At 41.1% G+C, this 21,061-nt stretch overlaps 1 non-coding gene across 1 annotated transcript; it reads left to right on the top strand.

Annotated features, from left to right (window-relative positions):
* The first annotated feature begins 2,382 nt into the window (after nt 1-2,382).
* On the top strand, nt 2,383-2,489 carry LOC133813335 (small nucleolar RNA R71). The gene has a single exon (XR_009884358.1). It is a non-coding gene; the product is annotated as a small nucleolar RNA R71 (small nucleolar RNA).
* Nucleotides 2,490-21,061: the final 18,572 nt, after the last annotated feature.

Here is a 21,061-nt window from a genome sequence, read left to right as displayed (position 1 = left end):
TACTGCATCATCATGTGGGAACCATGGGGTGGACCCCGTTGTGGGACCCATGTGGACCCTACTGTGGGACCCTCTATGAATAGTACCCGGTGAATAGTAACCAAAAAATGAAAACTTCCCAATCTTCTTATATTACTTAGTCCAACATTTTTTACTCACAAACTTTTCTGAAAAAGTTTCTCTAACATCCATAAATTAATTATTCTCATGTGTTAGCTACTTCAACAACTTAGAATTTTTTAAATCCCACAATAGAATACAACTATATCCCCAACGGTCAGGTTACTGTTTCCAACGGTCGAATCACTATTCACCAACAGTCATAACAGCTAGTTTTTGTCCTATAAATACTTGTTCCTTCAACCATTCACTTGCACAATTTCTTCATCTCTTAACCTTCTAGATAAAATTCATCATCAAATCATGAATTTCTTTTTATTGTTCATAACTTTAGTGATTGTTTGCTTGTATTTAGCATCATTCTATGGGTATTATACTAATGAAATGCCCATGAATATTATAGTTGCGTATTCATTAGTTATTCTTCCACTTTACTTAATAGCTCTAACCTTCGATTAACATTGTAATGCACTCAAAAATATGAATAAAAAAATATATTCTCTTATTTTTCATAATTGTTATAATGCATTTGTAGAAAGAAGTGGGAGTTACACATCATAGGCTTCCATACTTGGCGAAATAAGACTCCTCTTAAGCGGATCTTTGATGAGTTTTCCTTTTGATAAACTTTCCTCAATTACATTCACACTAAAGCAACTATCGCTTGCTCTAGGATACTTCAAAGCCTTGAACACATTAAATACAACCTCATCGCCTTACACTCTTAGCCTCAACTCTCCATTTTGAACATCTATCAAAGCTTGACCGGTGACTAAAAATGTTCTCCCCAAAATAATTGGAACATCTTCATCTTCCTCCATATCAAGAACAACAAAATCAGCAAGAAAAATAAACTTGTCCACTTTGACAAGAACATCTTCAATAATACCTTGGGGTGTGTTAATGAATGGTCAGCCAATTGAATAGTAACAGTAGTGGGTCTAGCTTCCCCTAAACCAAGTCTTCTAAGTACGAAAAGTGACATTAAATTTACTTCTTGCACCCAAATCACATAAAGCCCCCTCATAATGAAAGTTCCCAATGGTGCAAGGTATAGTGAAACTACCCGGATCTCTTAACTTTTGAGGAAGTTTCTTTTGATTGATTGCACTACACTCTTCTGTCAAAGCCACAGTTTCATAATCCTCCATTTTTCTCTTATTAGACAATATCTCTTTCATAAACTTCACATAACTAGGCATTTGTTCAAAAGTCTCAGCAAAGGGAATGTTAATGTGAAGTTTCTTAAATACCTCGAGAAATTTGGAGAATTGTTTGTCAAGATTATCCTTTCGGAAATGTTGAGGATAAGGAATATTTTGTGTAGGCTCAGTGTATTTCGACTTCTCTTTCTTTGGAAGGTCTTCAGTAACCTTCTCTTGTGCTGGACTAGTGACATGTTGATCCTCTATCTTCTTTCCCTTGTCATCCACTGTAGGCCCACACCTCAAAGTGACAACTTGACATTGCTCTTTGGGATTCACCACGGTGGAACTAGGTAGAGCCCCTTGATTACGGTCTGCCATTAGCTTTGCAAGTTGGCCAACTTGTATTTCTAAGTTCCAAATGGAGGATCTTGTTTTTGTCATAAATTGGCTCAATAAATCAGCAGGAACCTCTAGTTTAGTCACTTGAGGCAATGGTTGTTGATGTTGTGGCATTTGTGGCTTTAGATTGTCATAAAATGGTCTTTGATTGATCCCATAGGATGGTCTATTTGGAGGATATTGAGGCAGATTTGGATGATACTGTGGTTGGTGCCCTTGATTATTACTCCATGAAAGATTTGGATGGTTTTTGTACGCTGGAGTATAAGTATTGGAGTATGGGTTGTTATTCGGTTGTCTAGGGTAATTACCAATGGCATGCACCTTTTCAAGTGGAATGTCATCTACTAATTAAGAACCCGCTGCTGGACATTTCTCAAAGTGATGATGGCCTCCACATGTCTCACAAATAATAGGATCAGGTTGTAGTTGCATCGCTTGAGCTGAAATGCTATTTTGTTGTTGCATTTTCTTGGTCAACGAAGCAATTTGAGCGGTGAGCATAGCAATAGGATCAACTTCTAGAACTCCCGCCACCTTCGTATTTTCACGCTCAGTTAGCCATTGATAATTATTCATGGCCATCTCCTCCGAGAGCTCATATGCTTCGTTAGCACTTTTGCTCATAAATGCTCCACCCACTGCTGCATCTATTATAGTCCTTGTGTCTCCCCTCAACCCATTATAAAAAGTGTGCACCAACATCCATTTCACGATACCATGAAGTGGGCATTTTCAAAGCAGCTCTTTAAACCTTTCCCAAGTTTCATATAGTGATTCCCCCTAAAATTGACAGAAATTATTTATTTCACCTCTAATCGGGGATGCTTTAGCTTGAGGAAAATACTTAGCGAGGAATTTTTGGGCAAGGTCCTCCCATGTCAAAATGGAGTTGGCTTGCAACGAAATCAACCAGATTTTAGCTCTGTCTCTCAAGAAAAATGAAAATAGCCTTAAAAGAATTGCATCATTACTTACTCCATTCATTTTGAAAGTAGCACACATAGCACCAAAAAGTTGGTAATATGGAGTTTCGGATCCTCATTAGGTAGCTCTCGGGTTGTGATCTTCCCTTCATAGAAATGCTACAACACTCCCTAGTATCAAGTTGATCCCCTCTTACTGTGCATATCCCAGTGGTTGAAGGGAACTTCATAGCCAAATGTCGAACAAAAGTTATGGCCTCAAACACTATCAAGGTTGGTCGCTCTAAACTAGCGTTGTAGGCAGCTAATGTTTCATCACGAATGGTTACAACGAGCTCAATCGTCCCGATTGCTGCCATTCCTTCTTCTAAGAACCCATATAGAGTTGTGGAGGAGGCCATCAAATACGTCACTGATAGTCCCATCTTCTCTAGAGTGGACTTGAATAGCACGTTTACGGAGCTCCCATTATCAATCAAGATTCTCTGAACTCTCGTGTTTGTGAGCTGAATGGTTATGACCAGTGAATCATTATGCAGGAATTGGACATGACCTGTGTCCTCCTCCATAAAAACAATAGAGTGCTTGTCCATTTTGTACTACTTTGATAAGTGTTGCTCGGGAGTGAATACTTCACCATCATGGGTCTTCAGCTCCTGGATATACCTTTTCCAGGCCCCATTGCTTGTGCTTGCCAAATGAGGTCCACCCGCGACTGTGGTAATATCTCTTCCCTCAATAGAAGGAGGAATGAGTGGGTTCTTCAGAGCTGGAAGAGCTGGTGGTGGGTTCACTGGATTTCCCAAAACTGGTCGTGGATTCTGCACAGTCCAGCTCAAATGAGAGTCTCAATTTATTCCTTTAATTGATAGCAGTTGTCAGTATTGTGGCCAATGTCATTGTGGTAACGACAGAACTTGGTTGAATCTCTTTTTGCCAGTTGATTCCTCATGGGCTCTGGATTTTTCCACGATAGGCGAGTAGAATTTTCCATATATATGTTTTCCTGTGTACACATTAGGTCATTATACATGGTGAATATCGAGGCATACTTGTCCCCAGGTTTGTTCTTCTTGGACTCCGCCTGGTCTCTTTCATTACTTCTCTTCCTTTTGTTTCTATTTCCTGCGTGGTTATTATGGGTAGTAGGATAAGCTGTAGCTGTAGTATTTGCTACCACTCCAACGGGCTGAGTGAGAATTTGACTAGTTTCGACCATTGCGGATTCAACCTCCTCAAGGTTTATCCATTCTTGAGCTCGGGCCAAAAACTCATATGTATTTTACTAATTTCCTTTGGAGTTCCTTTCATAATTCACCTCCCACGGTGATCCCAAATCGCATTGCCATGAGTTTGGCACTATCATCAGCATCTCTAACTCGAACTGCTATGTTGGTGAACCAATTTATGTAAGCCTTGAGAGACTCACTCAGCTGTTGTTTTATATTGGCCAAGGAATTGGTCTCCACTCATACTTCTTTTGCAACTTAGAATAGCAACAATTGCTAGGAGGTGATTGAATGCCTTTTAAATTTGTTAAAAAAACAATTTGGTTGCTCATGTCAGTGTGGCTAGGAACAGCACTCAGCATAGGTCGACACTAAAATTATGGGCTCTCATCAAGGTATTGAAAGTCCCAATGTAGTTTGACGGGTTAGTCGTTCCGTCATAGGTAGTCATGTGAGGCATCCTGAAACCTATTGGATACAGAGCTAGAACGAAATGAAGAGTGAAAGGTTTGAGCTCCTTGTCAGAATAACAATCATCCTAATTTATCTCTCCTCCATCATAGCAAGCCGCTCAAGGGTTGGATCTTTTACTAATGGGTTGTTTGGGAGTTGACTATTAACTCCCATCCCATGTTGCGCATTATTAGGGTGTTCATCCCTCCAAGCTTGAGCTCGGTTAATCGAGGCATTCCCATCATCACACATCATTGAAGGGTTTTCCCTAGTCTGAGTATAACTCAAATCATTGTTGCAAGCTTGCTGTCCTCGTTGGGCGTTTAAGTGATCGTGGAGGTCCGATTGATGGTTAGAGCGAAAACTCAGAGATGAGTTCAGATGATTTCATAGGTTGGTCTCTTGCCTTTGAGAGTGTGTACCGTGAACACTCTCTGAACTTCTCTCGTGACAGCTCTTTGTCCAATAGCTACCCTTAGCAAAGCTCACCACCCGCTGGTGAGTTTGCTGAGCTTGTTCGTTCACACGAACTCGGATACTAGTATCTCGAGATCATGAAACATATGAAACCTCTCTGTGGGAAAAGTTTCTTCGGTTGTTTCTGTGAGCTGGTGCATTCCTTTACGATTTTGGGGGTGTTGGGTGACAAATAGATAATGGTGGGTGCCTTATCAGTGAGGCCACCCACTGTCCATCAGGGTGCACCAATCTAGGTCGCCCATCATCCACTCCAATGTTCTGAACTAGTGGTAATTCCTCCTTGTTTCTTTGTACATGACCACCAGATTGAATTGGTGTTGGAGGATTTGGGGGGGGCTCTTGTACGTTTGGAAGTAGTCCTTGCTCGCCCTATCTGATTGGGCTGAGTTCTGCTAACATGAGTCACATGCTTGTTCCTTTGATTGTGAGCAGGCCGATCATTCATTGGGGTGCGTTTTGACGGCACAAAGCTTTGGGTTGCGGTCCGAACAAAATGACTTACATTAGGACGATTACGCCTGTGGGACCTGTTCCTGTGGGATCCACTTCTCCTCCTTTCAACATTATTGTCGGTTACAAGAGGGGGTAATCGAGGCATTTTCTTGTCAATACACCTGTTGGTGTGGGCGAGATGGCTCCTCAGTTGAGCATTCTCCAGTTCGATGACTCGAACGTAACCTAGATTGTTACGACAATGGTGGGACAATGACTTACTAGTGTCATGGTGATCCTCGTCCTGGTTATGGGGTTATTTTCCAGGACAATGGGGTACAGAAATGACCTCTTCAGCAAGGTTGATTGCATGTAACTCTCCATGGTCCCCAAGCCACTTCGACTTATTGTTGCGCATCGATCATGTTACCATTATTTGGATTGAATGAAAATTTTGCAAAATAGATTGACAGGCCTAATTGATCTCTCAATGAAAGCACTAATTTGTTGACGCCGTTTTTTGCAAATAGTAGACTAAGAAGTCTGAATTAGATAATTAGGCTTTTTAGGAAACCGTAAGTAAATATCACACCAGAACTTTTACGTGGTTTAGTGATTATAATTCACCTAGTCCACGATACTATGTTATTCTCTTTATGATCTCTAGAAAAATTGTTTAAGATATTTTTGGAAGAGTTTTTGCATACAAAATTCGGTCCCTTTATCAGTCCATTCCCTCTTTATTTATAGGGGTTAAATGGACATATTTGGGTAATGTTCAATATTGGGTAACTTCCCAAACCTACAAATAAATACCTTAAATACATTGATTGCTTGTGTTATCCAAAAAATTGGCATATCTAACGTGTAACCAACTTGGACACGTGGAGTATACTGGGCATACCCCCCAGCAGGTTGGTTGGTGTATGCTTGCAGGGTATACGACGAGTTATTGCTTGGCATACTATCTCTAGAGACTCAGCTAGTCGACAGGACCCCCAAAAAACTTGCCGGTCAGTATAATAGTCACTGTTCGGTATGCTTGCCAGAAGAGCAGTTGGTCCATATGACGAACAGACACATCTGCTCAGATGAAAGTAGTTACACTCACTGATTAGCTCTCCGCAAGAATTGCCCAACCATCCGCAAAGAGCGTCTAACAACCCAGAAAGCTCGGTCAAAGCTCCTAAAGAATAGGGAGCAACCACCTGCGAGAATATACAGACTTTTTCCCATTAGCTACGCTCGAGCGCAACCCCTAGGTGAGAGGATGAGTATAAATACAAACCCTCCACCAAAGTGGGAGGGGTTCACAAAAATTGCTTACCGACCAGTACTGGAAATATACTGAGCAGCCTAGCAGTCAACATTTTGGTGTTTTCATTGAAAGCCTAAGACAATCACATTCAGATTCTATTGATGCAAGGATGGTAGTCTCAACCAGAAGGTTAAGCCAATAGCCTCTAGAGCCCGAGGTTGAAGTCTCTCACCAAGTCCCATCAATGAACCATTTCAATGGGTAGTGAAGTGATTTTCCACCTAGAAATATATTTGGTGTCGGGGGGAAAATCGCTGGACCCACTACACCAGGACACAGAGCTGCTGCCTCTGCTGGAATCACCCATGCAGGAACGTCAGGTGGAGTTTCTGCACGGGGTACCGACCAACCAATACCCAAAGCTGAAGGTACTGGACGGTATGAGCCCCACGTAGATATTGAAGGACTTGACCCTGAAATTGATCAGAGAAGGGAAGTCATGGGGCAGATGCAAGATCAACTTGCCACCATGAACCATGAGTGAGCCACTGCGCAGGAGGCCCTTAATGAGGCTTTCGAAAAAAAAAAAGGAGAGATTTCCAAGAATGGATGGATCGACATACCCAGGAAGTGCAGGCCTGGCAGGAGGACATGGAGCACCGAACTAGAGAGGTTGCTGAATTCATTCGCAATTATATACAACAGCAGCAAACCCAAGGTATGGGAACTACAGCTGGAACTACTGCCCAAAACCACAACTTCCTCTCGTTTTTGGTTTCGATGAGGGTGTCATGCATGGGCCAGAGGCTCAACCTCAGAATGGGAATCAGGGTCTGACCAGGAGTCACAGATCTAGTCGGGGCGCTCAAGCAAACAAAAATATGTGACCTTTACGAGCTGATGAACAGGTCCTGCCAAGGCGTGGCATAGGACAAGACCAAGTAGGAAATTTTTGGCCAAGATCTCAGGGCAGTGGTCGTGACAGGAATCCTGGTGGTGCAAGATGGGAAGACAAAACCCTAGCTCCAGCACCAAATAGAAGTGGTCAACCCCAAAACTATCAGCAGCAACCTGGTCGGTATAGATAGAATTAAGAATACCGATTAAGGTCCCGAAGAGATGAGTTGGACGTTAGTAGCACATATAGGCCTCGTTATGCTAATGGGTATGACCATGAGGAAGCAAGCCAAGTTCACCAACAAAATAATCGAGGCCAACAGAATAATCAATGTCAGAGAGGTAACCAACCCGAAGGACCATTTGTCCCACAAGGGCAGGATATCCCGAATAACCAACCACCTCGAGGTGGAGGGTTCCAGGAAGTACCTCCAATACTAGGCCGAGCAGACAGCAAAAATGCTGGAGGCAGACCTCGGCCAAACTCCATTTTCAACCAAATGAGCCCCATGGAAGGTGAAGACGTTCGGGATGCTCTTAATCGAAGCAGGGAAAATCGGGATTCGAACAACATAGCTTCGCCTGAGCCTGTTTGGGACCCAAGAATGGATGAGGTCCGCAATGCAGCTCAGCCCCAAGCAGCTGCAGACCCTAACATTTAGGCCCAGCTGGATCTGTTAACCCGACTGGTAAGGGACCTGACAGCCCCCAAGTTAACATATATTGAAATAGAGAGGCAGAGAGGTTCCCCATTTTCTGAACGTATTAATTAGCTACCCATACCTGTCAAATTTAAAATTCTGACATGGAAGATGTACACTGGACTAGAGGACCCAGTATCTCATGTTCACAACTTTGAACTTCAGACTAATTTGCAGGGGGTTCAGGATGATGCCAGATGTAGGATCTTCCCGGCCACCCTGTCAAAAATCGCCCAACAATGGTTTCTCAAGCTACAGCCAGGGTCGATTACATCATGGGGTGAATTTGTACGCACATTCTATTTCCAATTCTTCTCAGAAATGCCCCTTCCCACCAAGCCGAATGACCTGGTGGACATAAAACAAAGGGATAATGAACCTTTAAAGGACTACATTTAGCATTTTATGTGGGAAGCCACCAAAGTGAAATCCCTCAGTGGTGATGGTAAGTTGATAGCCATCAATTCGGGAGTCAAAGTAAAAAGTCTGTTCTGGAGTAGTTTAAAAAGGAAGTCTGCACATACCACCCAGGAGTTCCTTGAACGGACAGAGGAATTCATCAAGCTTGAGGAAGCCGAGCAGAAGGTTGATAATCCAACTCAGATGGCTACTGAACAGGGGAAAACAAATCTTGGGAACACCACCAACCCTGCAGAGGGAGGAAAGAATGGGGCTAAGAATGGAAAACGCAGTAATGGGGCTGGAAGTAGCGGTAACTAGAATGACAATAAGAAGCCTAAGACCACCGAGCAGCCCAAGCCACGGGAATATGTTCCTAAATTTACTACTTACTCCATCCTATTAGAGACCCGAGCGGATGTTTTTAATGCCACACAAGCTGTCGTACTGTACAGAAGACCTCCACTAATGAGGAAGGATGTTAATAGACAGGATATGGTCATGAAACCAATGAATGTAACCACCTAAAGAAGGAGATAGACAAAACAATGCCATCTGAAGAGGTATGTACACATGACTGCCGACCAGCATCCTCAACAACTTCCTCAGCAACAGTATCAAAGCAATCAACCTCTCCTACCACCACCAGTTGTTGGTCAGCTAGATATGATCTGCGGCAGGCCGCATTTGGCTGGCAACTCCAACAAAGCTCGAGAAAGATACGCTCATTCCCTTAGGTACGATCAGGAGGAAGATGTACTGGTTGTCCAGGAGCGTACTCCCAAATAGCCTTGCTACGAGTGTGAGCCCATCATGTTAAGCGAGGAAGACACAAGTCACGTACATCATCCACATAATGATCCATTGGTGGTAGAAGTACAAATCGCTAATATGATCATGGCTTGAATGATGATTGACCGTGGGTCATCTGCCAACATCCTGTTCAAGAGGATGAATTTAAGCATCAAAGATTTGGAACCATGCGAGCAACTACTATATGGGTTTATAGGGAATGGGATGGCCTCGACAAGAAGCATAAGGTTGCCTTTCACAGTGGGGACGACACCTAATAGCAACACTGTAATGTCTTTGTTCATGGTAATAGACATCCCCTCTCCGTACAATGCCATGATAGGCTGACCAGCCCTGTATGACCTCCGAGCAGTCACTTCAGTCTTCCATCTGCTCGTCAAATTCCCAATTCAGACAGGTATATGATTTCTCAAAGGGAACCAACAGGTGGCTAGAGAATGTTATAATTCGTCAGTAAAAAAGGCAGGGAAGGCAATTTTCACTACACAGCCTACAGGGCCCAGTCACCAGAAATAGGATACAACCCAAAACCCGGGGGGGGGGGGGGGGGGGGGGAGAGGGGAGGATATGGACCCTAGTTTTGGGGATATTGATATCAGGGTGGGTCTAGTCGAAGAATTAAAAGAAGTCTCGCTTGACCCAAAACACCCGACCAAGGTTATCAAGCTAGGGAAAGGGTTCTCTGGGAAGATAAGATCTGCCTTGATCCAGTTCCTGTGGAACAACCAAGATGTATTCGCCTTGTCTCATGATGATATGGTGGGGATCTGCCCAACCATTATAAGCCACGCAACATTAATACTAAACACTTCAAGCTTGTACAACAGAAAAGAAGGTTACCGGATCCAACGAGGGCAAAGGAATTGAAGGAGGAGGTGGAGAGGCTTCCAAATAACAACTTCATTAGGGAAGCCTTCTACCCAGTATGGGTGTCTAGTCCCTTATTGGTACCGAAGCCTAATAACAAGTGGAGGGTGTGCATAGATTTCACAGATTTAAATAAGGCATGCCCAAAGAACTACTTCCCACTTCTGAGAATTGACCAGCTAGTGGATGCTACAACCGGCCATGAGATCTTAACCTTTATGGATGCTTAATCGGGGTATAACCAGATAAGTATGCTGTAACGTCCCAAAAATGATATTTGGGTTTAGTGCCTTGATTAGCGTGTTGGGAGGGCATAATTGGATATGTATGTGATTTATTGATCAAATTCGTGACTATGTGGCATGCATGCTTTATATGATAATATGACTATATTTATATGCATGTTTATGAGTATTAAATATGCATGTGGGCCCATTCTTGTTTATAAGGGCATATTTGTAATTTTGGCCCGCTGAGGGCATAAATGTGATTATATGTGTTAAATGATTGAGACCACATTATTATGTGGATATATTAGTAGTATATGGCTCGAGGCGATCCTAGTGAGCGGATTAGCGGAATAGTCACAACAGGGTGTAACACCTGACTCAGGGCGAGGTTAGGGGTATTTTGGGAAGTTTAATGTATATTTGGGGATTTATCAAGTAACGAGTAAGTGTTTGGTGATTAGTTGGGCATGTCGGGATTAATTGAGAATTTGTAGGATGACTCGAGGAATTAGCGGGAAACGGGGCAAATGATCGTTTTGCCCTTCAGGGTAACAAAGGGACTGGGTTACTACCAGAGGTATTTTGATCTTTTGTAGGGGGGTAGGCTTGAAAGACTATAAGGAGTGATCAGAACTTAGTAGAACTCCTCAAACACACTCTCTCTCCCTTCCTCTTAAACGTTCTCTCTCTCTCTCTCTCTCTCTCTCTCTCTCTCTCCATCTCTTGTGCTTTGAAGCTGAAGGAATTTTGAAGAAAAACCTGGGAATTAAGCTGGAAATCTGGGGGAAATTAAGCTAGGAACAACCAAGAAATTTCTGAGGATTAAAGCTTCTAATTGAGGGTTACCGTTAAGGCTTGGGATTGAGGATCGTGCTCAGGACAGCTTTACATCCTTCGCTCGGGACTCAAGGTAAGAAAACTGCACCCAAGTTGTGAATGGGACTGAGATTCCCTATGAATGAACATATGTGTTATGTAACTTGTATATCTGTTATGTGTGATGTTAAAATACGGCCTAAGGGTGCTGGGGTTGATGTTGAGCATACTGAACGCAGCTCGGCCTAAGCGAGCCGAGATCAGCTAAATAACCAGAGGGCTCAGCCTAAGGGCGTCTACCCCTATTTAACTGTATTATGGTTGATTTATATGTTTGGATTGAACTATTATCGTTGCTAGTTAGCACTTGTATTCTGCTGTTAATTGAAATGATGGATCCAAAGTGAGTGGAGTTGTTATCTTAGAAAATCCTTCTACGAACCTCCGATAATAGCCTGCTAGTCCCAGAAAACTTCTTACTTCAGACGCGTTCTTTGGTCTTGGCCAATCCTTCACAACTTCCACTTTAGATGGGTCTACAGCAATTCCTTCCTTGGATACTATGTGGCCGAGAAATGCTACTTGTGAAAGCCAAAATTTGCACTTCTTGAACTTGGCATAAAGCTGATGCTCCTTTAGTCGTAACAAGATCAACCTTAAATGTTTCTCATGCTCGACTTTATCCTTTGAGTACACCAAGATATTGTCAATGAATACCACAACAAATTTATCTAAGTAGTCCTTAAAGACCCTATTCATTAGGTCCATAAATGCAGCTGAAGCGTTGGTAAGACCGAAAGACATGACTAGAAACTCATAATGCCCATAACAAGTTCTAAAAGTTGTCTTAGGAATGTCTTCGTCCCGTACCTTGAGCTGATGATACCCGGACCGTAGATCAATCTTTGAGAACACGGCCGCTCCTTGGAATTGATCAAACAAGTCATCAATCTGGGGTAGCAGATACTTGTTCTTAATCATCACCTTATTCAGCTCGCAGTAATCTATGCACATTCGCATACTCCCGTCCTTCTTCTTCATAAATAGAACCGGTGCTCCCCATGGCGAATGGCTCAGTCTAATGAATCCTAAGTCTAAGAGTTCTTGTAGCTATGTCTTTAACTCCTTGAGTTCGGTAGGTGCCATCCGATATGGTGCCTTGGAGATAGGCTCGGTGCCTGGTACTAGCTCGATCGTGAAGTCAATTTCCTGAGTCGATGGTAGCCCTGGTAAGTCGTCAGGAAATACTTCTGGAAATTCCTTTACAATATGGACGTCTCCAACCTTCAATGGTGTCTCCTTTACCACATCCGTGACGCTGGCTAGAAATGCGTGACATCCTTTTTCTATCATCCTTCGAGCTTTGAGAGATGAAATAACCGGTGTGCGTAGTCCTGAAACTTGTCCCATAAAGCATAGTTTCTAACCGTCAGGAGTCTCGAACATCACTTGCTTACGTTTGCAGTCAATGGTTGCGCCATACCTTGCTAGCCAATCCATGCCCAGTATTATGTCAAAGTCTTTAATCTCCAATTCTATCAGGTCTCTTTCTAGTTCTACGTCCTCTATCTTGATCGGTACACCTCATACTATCCGTGATGATAGGACTACTTTGCCCGAAGGCAACTCGGTTACAAACCTAGTTCTAAATATTTCACAAGGTTTATCTAATTTCTCTATCATTCCTAACGAGATATACGAATGAGTGGCTCTCGAATCAAATAATACATAACATATATTATGGAGGATAGAAACCTGACCTGTAACTACTTTATTGCTAGCATCAGCTTCTCCTTGGGTTAAGGCAAATACCCTGGCAGGAACCATCTTGTCGTCCATTTTTCCCTCTGGCTTGAGTTGGGGACATTCTCTCTTCTGGTGTCCTTCCTGACCACAGTTGTAGCATCCCTTGGTGTTTGCACGGCATTCACCATGATGTTTCTTTTGGCACTTAGCACATTGCGGGTACTCAACATAACCTGACCTATTACATCCATTGTTCGTTCGTGCCCTTTTATTGTTATTGGACTGTTTGTTGTCAAGATGCCATCTCTTCTGACCATTACTATTATTGCTGGACTGATTTTTGTTGTTGTTGTTCCGAACATTCTGAGGCTGACTCTGATGTTTAGGCTCAGGCTTACTGGCCTCTTCTTTACTAACGTTTGCCTGAAGCCTTTCTACTTCTATTGCCATTTCTAGAACATTGGCATATGTAGTATTTCCTGGGTTTGCTAGTTTGACCCCTAGCTCAATCTTTGGTCTAAGTCCTCTAACGAACTTGGTCACCCTCAAAAAATCAGTTGGAACCATTTCCGGTGCAAACTTGGCTAATCGGTCGAACTGCCGAGCATATTCTGCTACTGATAAACTCCCTTGCTTCAGACCAGTGAACTCCTCGACTCTTGAAGCGATGACTGCCGAATTGCAGTACTTTTTGTTGAACAACTCCACAAATCTGGTACAAGTCATGGTGGCGATATCGTGAGTCTACTGATCTAAATCCCACCATATTCTAGCATCCTTCTTGAGCAGAGACGAAACGCAGGATATGCGATCCGCGTTACTGAGGTTCATATGTATCAGGATCGACTCCAAATTTATGAGCCATTCTTCTGCCTCGAAGGGGTTTGTTGTCCCTTCAAAGTTTGAAGCGTGTTGCTTACGAAATCGCTCATAAACTGGCTCCATGTGCTGAGCTAGGTATGGCGCATAGTTCACCATTAGCCATCCCCCATATGGACCAACTTGTTGGGATGCTGGGGCCATTTGCTGAGGCTGAGTCTGTTGTCGTTGTTGCTATAGTAATTCCTCAATTTGTTGTTGTTATATTATTTTATAATATAATGTTTTAGATTAAATAAATGTGAAAAAAGTGTCACATATTGTAACATATAATAGAGAGTTACAATATTTAGATATATGAGATATATCCAAATAATGTAACATATTTGGTGTTACAAATTTGTAACTTCCAAATATTACCCTTTATTGTATAAATTTGGTGTTACACAATATTGAGATGAATTTCATAAAGCCATATGTGAAATGGTTGTTAGAGATATGATTTTAACCCCAATAATGTGTTTTGGGGGTTACAAAATCATTTGGGAGGGTTTGGAACCGTTTGGAAAAATATCACATTTTTAAGTGCTGAAAATGGTCAGTGGCCGCAGCCACTGAATGTTGGTGGGCATGGCCTGTGGGACAGAGAGTAGTGGCCGCGGCCACTAATGTCTCTGGCCGCGGCCACAGGCCAAAACTGACCATTTTTTCATTTTTTTTCAATCTTTGTTGAACGGCTCAAAAAACCCAAATAACTCACAAATCTCATTTTTAATTCCATATTAATCCAATTAAACATTAGTAACAGCCATGGGGGTTGGTGGAATTTGAAATTCAATCGGTGTCTCTAAACTCTATAAATAGGAACCTATAGCTCACTTGAAAGACACAACATTTCTATCCATTAGAGAACTTGGCTAGAAACACCTTGAGGCTTGATAATTCCATAAAGCATTTCCAAAATATGAGAGAGATCCCTTAGTGCTTGAGTTAGGGGGGAAATAAGCTTTTGGACAAAGGTTTTAAACCTTGTTCAAGTTGGTGATCTCCAACCTTCTTCACTTAGGTTGTGTAAGTGAGAGTTTACTTGTGTTTCTGTTCTTCATTTTATTCTATTGCTTTTCTTTTTATTCTCTTGTTCTATTTACTTGTATATTTTGTTTAAGAGTTGTAATCTTCTATTTTGTTTCAAACACCTTTGCTTTACTTGTAATCTTTTGCTTAGAGTTGTATTCTCACTATTCTCTTCTTCTTCATCATCTTCTTCCTTTTCTTTGTTTATTTGTAATTTTCAGTTATAGAGTTGTAACTTTATTTAATCAATCAATATTTATTTGTAATATATTGCCTAGAGTTGTAATATTCTTACCTATTTCCATTAAGGCAATCTAATTTTTCCTAATAGTTGTTGTAGCTTGTCAATTTCTGCAGTGTTGTCAACCGGTGGCGGCGGCGACGGCGCACTTTGATTAGCAGCAGTAGTGGTAGCACGTGCTTCTCTTTTGTGAACTGGAGGGGCTTCATTAGTCTCAGAAGCGACATTGGCGACATTGACATTGTTGCGAGCAGATCTTCTGAGTGACATCTTCAGCAGAGTTCTAACAGTCAAGAAAAACATGTTAGAACTTACCTTAATAGGCTCTAAAGCAAAAAATTAATCTAAGAAAACATAACTCAGACCTATTAATTATGATTTCTTATGAAAAGAATTACATAAGCCTTCTTTATAATTAGGGTGTGTTTCTAAACTTAGAAAAATAAGCCATCTTTATTATTTTCTAAGTGTGTTTCTAATTATCCTATATGACTTAATTCTCAGGCTCGAAACTCATTGTTGTTCCAAAGTTAACCATACTGAGGGAGGGCTAGGATCAGTAAAATCGTTCCCACTACTATGGCCCCCTAACTCTCAATATAGAACCCTGGTTCATTGATTTGTATCCACCCTCACCGAACTTAGTCATTATTTATTAAATTTATTATTTATTATGATTGCAAAATAAAAATCAAACGCATACATGTCATCAAAATAACAATGATATTAATTTGGAAAAAACAGTTTTCACTAAGTACAATCATAAAGGCAAAATAATAAATAAAATAAATAAAGAAACTAATCTATTCTAAAAATCGGGATCTTCAACATCAGATCCTTCATCTAACATGTCATCATCTATCTCTTCATAATCATCATTTTCGTGAGCCTAAAAAATTCCTCGGGGAAGATTCGTAAAGATTCTATTCTTTTGTTCTCCTGTGAATTGAAATTCCATCTTAGAGGTAAACCTAATTATAAGAAAATAATATCTCATCGCCACTAGTAGTTCATCTTCAACATCTATTGTCTCCCATATTTCTTCCAAAGCAGCAGTTACAAAAGGAAAATCTTTAAAAAGCCTAATTACTAAAATATATTGTTCCGTAGCTCTCATCATTATTTGCTTAGTCGTTTGGAGATGAACTATTTGATTATGGAATAAAAGTAATCTCCGAGTGATTCTTTCCAATATTCCTACTGTATTTCTTGGTTCTCTAATCCTTTTGAAAGCCTTAATGGCTCGGATATCATTATATGATAAAGCTCCATCCATTCTTAACTGAAAACATAAGACTAAAATGTTAGCTAAAACACAGAAATATAATAACTAAAACATAAATACTTACATTGGCGGTTGGATTCGAAGCTTGAGCGTGTGTATCAAGGAGAATTTCATGTAAATGGACCGTTGCTCTGTGCCAGCTGTAATGACCCAACTATTTCTAAGACTTAGACCATTAAAACTACTAGACATAACTACTACTTTGAAGAGAACATACATGAGAAATATTCATAACTTTATTGAAACTTTAAAATAATATTTGTAATACATAAATGAGCTCATTGTTTTAAAAAAAAACCTAACTTTAAATGAAATTGTTTACAAAGCTAAATGCGAAAAATACATAAAAACGTAATTTAAAGAGACTAAAGAAAATAACGTCGTCCTCGAATCGACTCGCAGCCCATCCACTCCATTCACCTCAACACACATGCCAAGCTTCCAAGAATCCTTCTGCCTTTGTATCTATTTCCCTGCATCACACTAAAAGTAAAGGAGTGAGCCTAATGCCTAGCAAGGAAAAACTACTAACAACATAAAACATATACATAAATTATAAACACATATACTATAAACATATGTCATATAATACTACAATGGCCATTATACTACTTGGGGCTTGTTAACTAAGCAAGTCATATGCCCAATAGATTTGTGGGGCTTGCTAGCCAAGCAAGTCATATGCCCATAAATTATTGGGGCTTGCTAGCTAGACAAGTCATATGCCCAAGGTCTATAAACATACTATACATAATGTAACATACAATAACATAACATAACATAAGTTAGCATAACATATCATATAAGCATACAAAATTATATCCTAATTTCCTTACCAAAACTGGGATATTTTAGAACAAATGCGAGACTTGGAACACTCTTAAAACCAACAATAAAAATGGTGAGTATTTCTAAAGAGTAAAGAATAATTGTGGAAACTAAACCTTCAAGACAAAACTTACAAAGGAAGATCTTTAAGTTTCAAGAACCTAATCAAAAACCAATATCAAAAGTTAGGATATGAACTAAAGAAAACTAAAGAGTTTTAAAGAACTGGACTTAAAGAATAAGAGTACCTTAGTTGACCTTAAGGATTGGTCTAACTTCAATACCGAAATACACTAATCCTCACTTCCCGAGTACTTTATAAAGCTTAAGAATGGCAAAGCTTTTTCCCAACCCAAGTGTTTATCACTCTATGGAACCACTAGCACCTTGGAGTCTCTGATCACAGCTTGAAGAATGAGTGGAAGGGCTGGGTACTAGGTCATATTTATAGAGGTAAGGAGTGAAACTGTAACGCCCTGGCTACCCCAGAACAGTTACGGTGAACGGTGGACCAGAAATTCGACTCGCTACCTGAGTCCTTTGGTCAAAAACGTGCTCTAAGTGTAATTAATAGGCTAAGGTATAAAACCATTAAAAAGGAAATGGAGATTTTATTACAAACTGCTCTGCAGAGCTAAACTAAACATTTACAAGTGGTTCTTAGTACAAAATGGTCATTACTGTTTTAAAGTTACAATCCCGCCGACCTAAGCGGCAAAAACAGGGTAAACCCCCTAGTTCCTCTGAGAACACCTTGGCCGTGGTGGTCAAGCGGCCGCATATGTACACAACACCACATCAGCTCTCCACTCAAGGCTAGGTGAGCTTTTCTTTCCCTTTACCTGCACCACATAGCACCCATGAGCCAAAGCCCAGCAAGAAAACATAATACTTTTCATAAACGTTATCAAATGATTATCATTATAATCACACTGAACATAAAGCTTTCAAACAAGCAAATGAACATCACATGTTTTTAGCGGGAGAGTGGCTGTTAGGTAAGCCACTAGCCTCCAAGCTCTCTTTTCTAGCGGGAGAGTGGCTGCTAGGTAAGCCACTAGCCTCCAAGCTCTCTTTTCTAGCGGGAGAGTGGCTGCTAGGTAAACCACTAGCCTCCAAGCTCTTTTTCATTCATCGACCCTCAGGGTCGGTCAGGCATTAATGCTCCTTGAGTCATTCAATGCTAGTAGTCGATTAGATCTAATCTCTGTTGGCTTGCGTGATTCACGCTAAGGCCGTTCTGACAAATAAATCAGCGCTACCTGACCTGTGTCCAGTATCACTGCCGAACCTGACAAATAAGTCACAGCTTCACAGCTGATACTAACACTTTTGTCGATTCTGTATTCAATCCATGTCCATATTTATACAATCAACATGCCTCACAAATATCCATGCATGTCACACTTTGGGTGCAGTTTTCTTACCTTTGATTCGAGCTAGAATGAGCAAAAGAACAACCTTTGAGAACGGCTTAGCTTTTAGTCCTTTAGCAGTTACCTAATCACAACACATATGGGATACCATCAATAATCAAGATAATCAAGGGTCTCAAACCATTATCTAGCCTCCAAGAGATCAATCCAAACTAATCCAAGTAGTGAGGACACTCCCGAGGCCTAAAACTAAGTTCCCGGGGTCAAACGAGCAAACGGGGCGAAAACAGGGCAAGAGCTGCGGCCCTAGCACCTTGGGCCGCGGCCCCCAGGGTTATCTGAGGCTAGGGCTGTGGCCTAGGCCGCGGCGCCCAGCAAGGCCAATTTCCTGACACCTGCTTCTTCGAACTAGGGCCGCGGCGCACAAGAACAGGGCCGCGGCCCCCAACCCTGGGCCATTCCCAACCGCGTTTCTAACACTCCAAAGCCTCCAAAAACATACCTAAACATTCCCCAATCATCAAAACAAAGTTCCCAAGCTTCCCCATGCATCAAAACCCTCAAAACCCAAGGCTCGAATGAACCGAAAACTCAACAATTCACAAAAATCAATTCAAAGCTTAGAAACTCGGAAAAACTCAAAACTTAAACTTCGATTACCTTCAATTGGGTTGTTTTCCGTCGAATCCTTCGGTTAAGAAGCTTCTAATCTTTCATAGGATTGCTATGCCTCGATCCTCACTCGATTCCGACTCCTAGAACTCAAGATTTCATCAAATATGCTCTGGGTGGCGAAAATGAACTAACGAAGGGAAACGAGAGGTTTTCTATCGTATGTTCTATCTGATAAGCTACTTCAACCTTAAGTAACCTCAAATAAAACCCAATGCTCGGGGTCCCAAAAACACCCCCGGGGACATTATAGTCAAAACCTCCAGAATTTCATCCTGATCTTAAATATTCCCAATCTATCATCAAATGAACATTTCTATTACCCCAAAATTGACCCCGTTATGGTAAAACCGCTAATCCACTAAAAATAACCGTCTCATGTTTCTTAGCTCGAATATATCTCCATAATAATAGAATCTCATTCACAAATCATATCATGCACCCAAATACACAAACTACCCTCAACGGGCCAAATTATCATCACACCCCTGTAATTGTAAATATGGACTCATATGCATGCATTTCACATCATATCATAATATAATCAACATATACATGCATTTAATCAGTTAATAACATAATTAAGCAAGTATGGCCCTCCTGGCCTACTATTCATGCCGTTAAACTCATCGGATAATTCGGGGCATTACAGAAACTAACCCTATTTTGATTTGAATAAAATAATGAATAATAATTGAAAATATTTGAATATTCGTCAATCAGAGACTGAAGACTCGGTCAAAACTTTTCAGGGGCAGGTCTAAGTAGTTAAGGTTTATTTTAAAATAAAAAAAAAACTAAATTTCAAAAATCATATCACTCCAGGCGATATATCTCCCCTATGTGGCGATATATCGGCTCTGGCCTAGTCCCGAGCCTCCGTTCGTACAATCATGCAACGTCAACGTGTTTTCCGTATCCTTCGTCAGACGATATATCGGCTCCAATGCTGCGATATATCGGCATACGTGAATATTTTAAACACGTAATTGCACTTTTTCAGCATAATTGAAGTTAGATAACTGCTTTGACTAAGTCAAACTACGACCCTAACAGTTTCTGGTGAATACTAAAGCTTATATTTCCTTATTTTATCATTAGAATACTTAATTCCTTAATAATCATGCTTATGACAAGTGTCATATTCCTATTGGCTCTATCTAAACCTTAGGTTATAATAAATATCATATTTATGACCAGCAATATTAATCAAACCTTATGTTATAATTAATATTCTTAAACTATAGGTTAAGCTTATAAAATCCATAACTATTGCTAGGAGTTTCCAACTAAGTCCCGGTTTGAACCAAAATCCACGAAATCTAAAATACTATAACTACTACTAACTAGCTAACTAAGTAAACATTCTGGGACTCTACAGGTAGGGGCGGAGGCCCTAGTGATTAGAAGAGGAAGACCCCTGACACCTCGACCACTATTGGTCCTAACAGGATGGGTCGGGGTGCCCAGGGTGGCCGCCAGGGAGGCGGTGAGTCATGGAGGAGCTATCCATAATGTACTAGATGCAAGAAGCACCATCTGGGCGAATGCCGAGAAAAGGTCTGTTACTTGTGCAGGGCGGGTGGACACAAAAAACATACAATTTTGTAATTAAACCCTAAAATCTCAAAAGGGTAACTACCCTAAACATGGTCGTCAAGTGTGTGCTAGAGGCGCAAGGGCGTGCACGTAGGGCGTAGGCATGCAGGTGCGCTAGGCGCGGGTGCACTAGGGCGCAGGTGTGCAGGCAAGGCACACACAGGTGCCAATTTTTAGAAAAAAAATCAAGAAAAATATTGTGCAAATTGTTTCTAAACATGTTTTTGTGCAGAATTTTTATAAGCCCTATTCA

This window comes from Humulus lupulus, chromosome 1 (assembly GCF_963169125.1).
Source record: "Humulus lupulus chromosome 1, drHumLupu1.1, whole genome shotgun sequence".
NCBI lineage: Eukaryota > Viridiplantae > Streptophyta > Magnoliopsida > Rosales > Cannabaceae > Humulus > Humulus lupulus.
The sequence above is the reverse complement of the archived record's forward strand: the minus strand, read 5'-3'. Positions and strand labels throughout refer to the sequence as shown.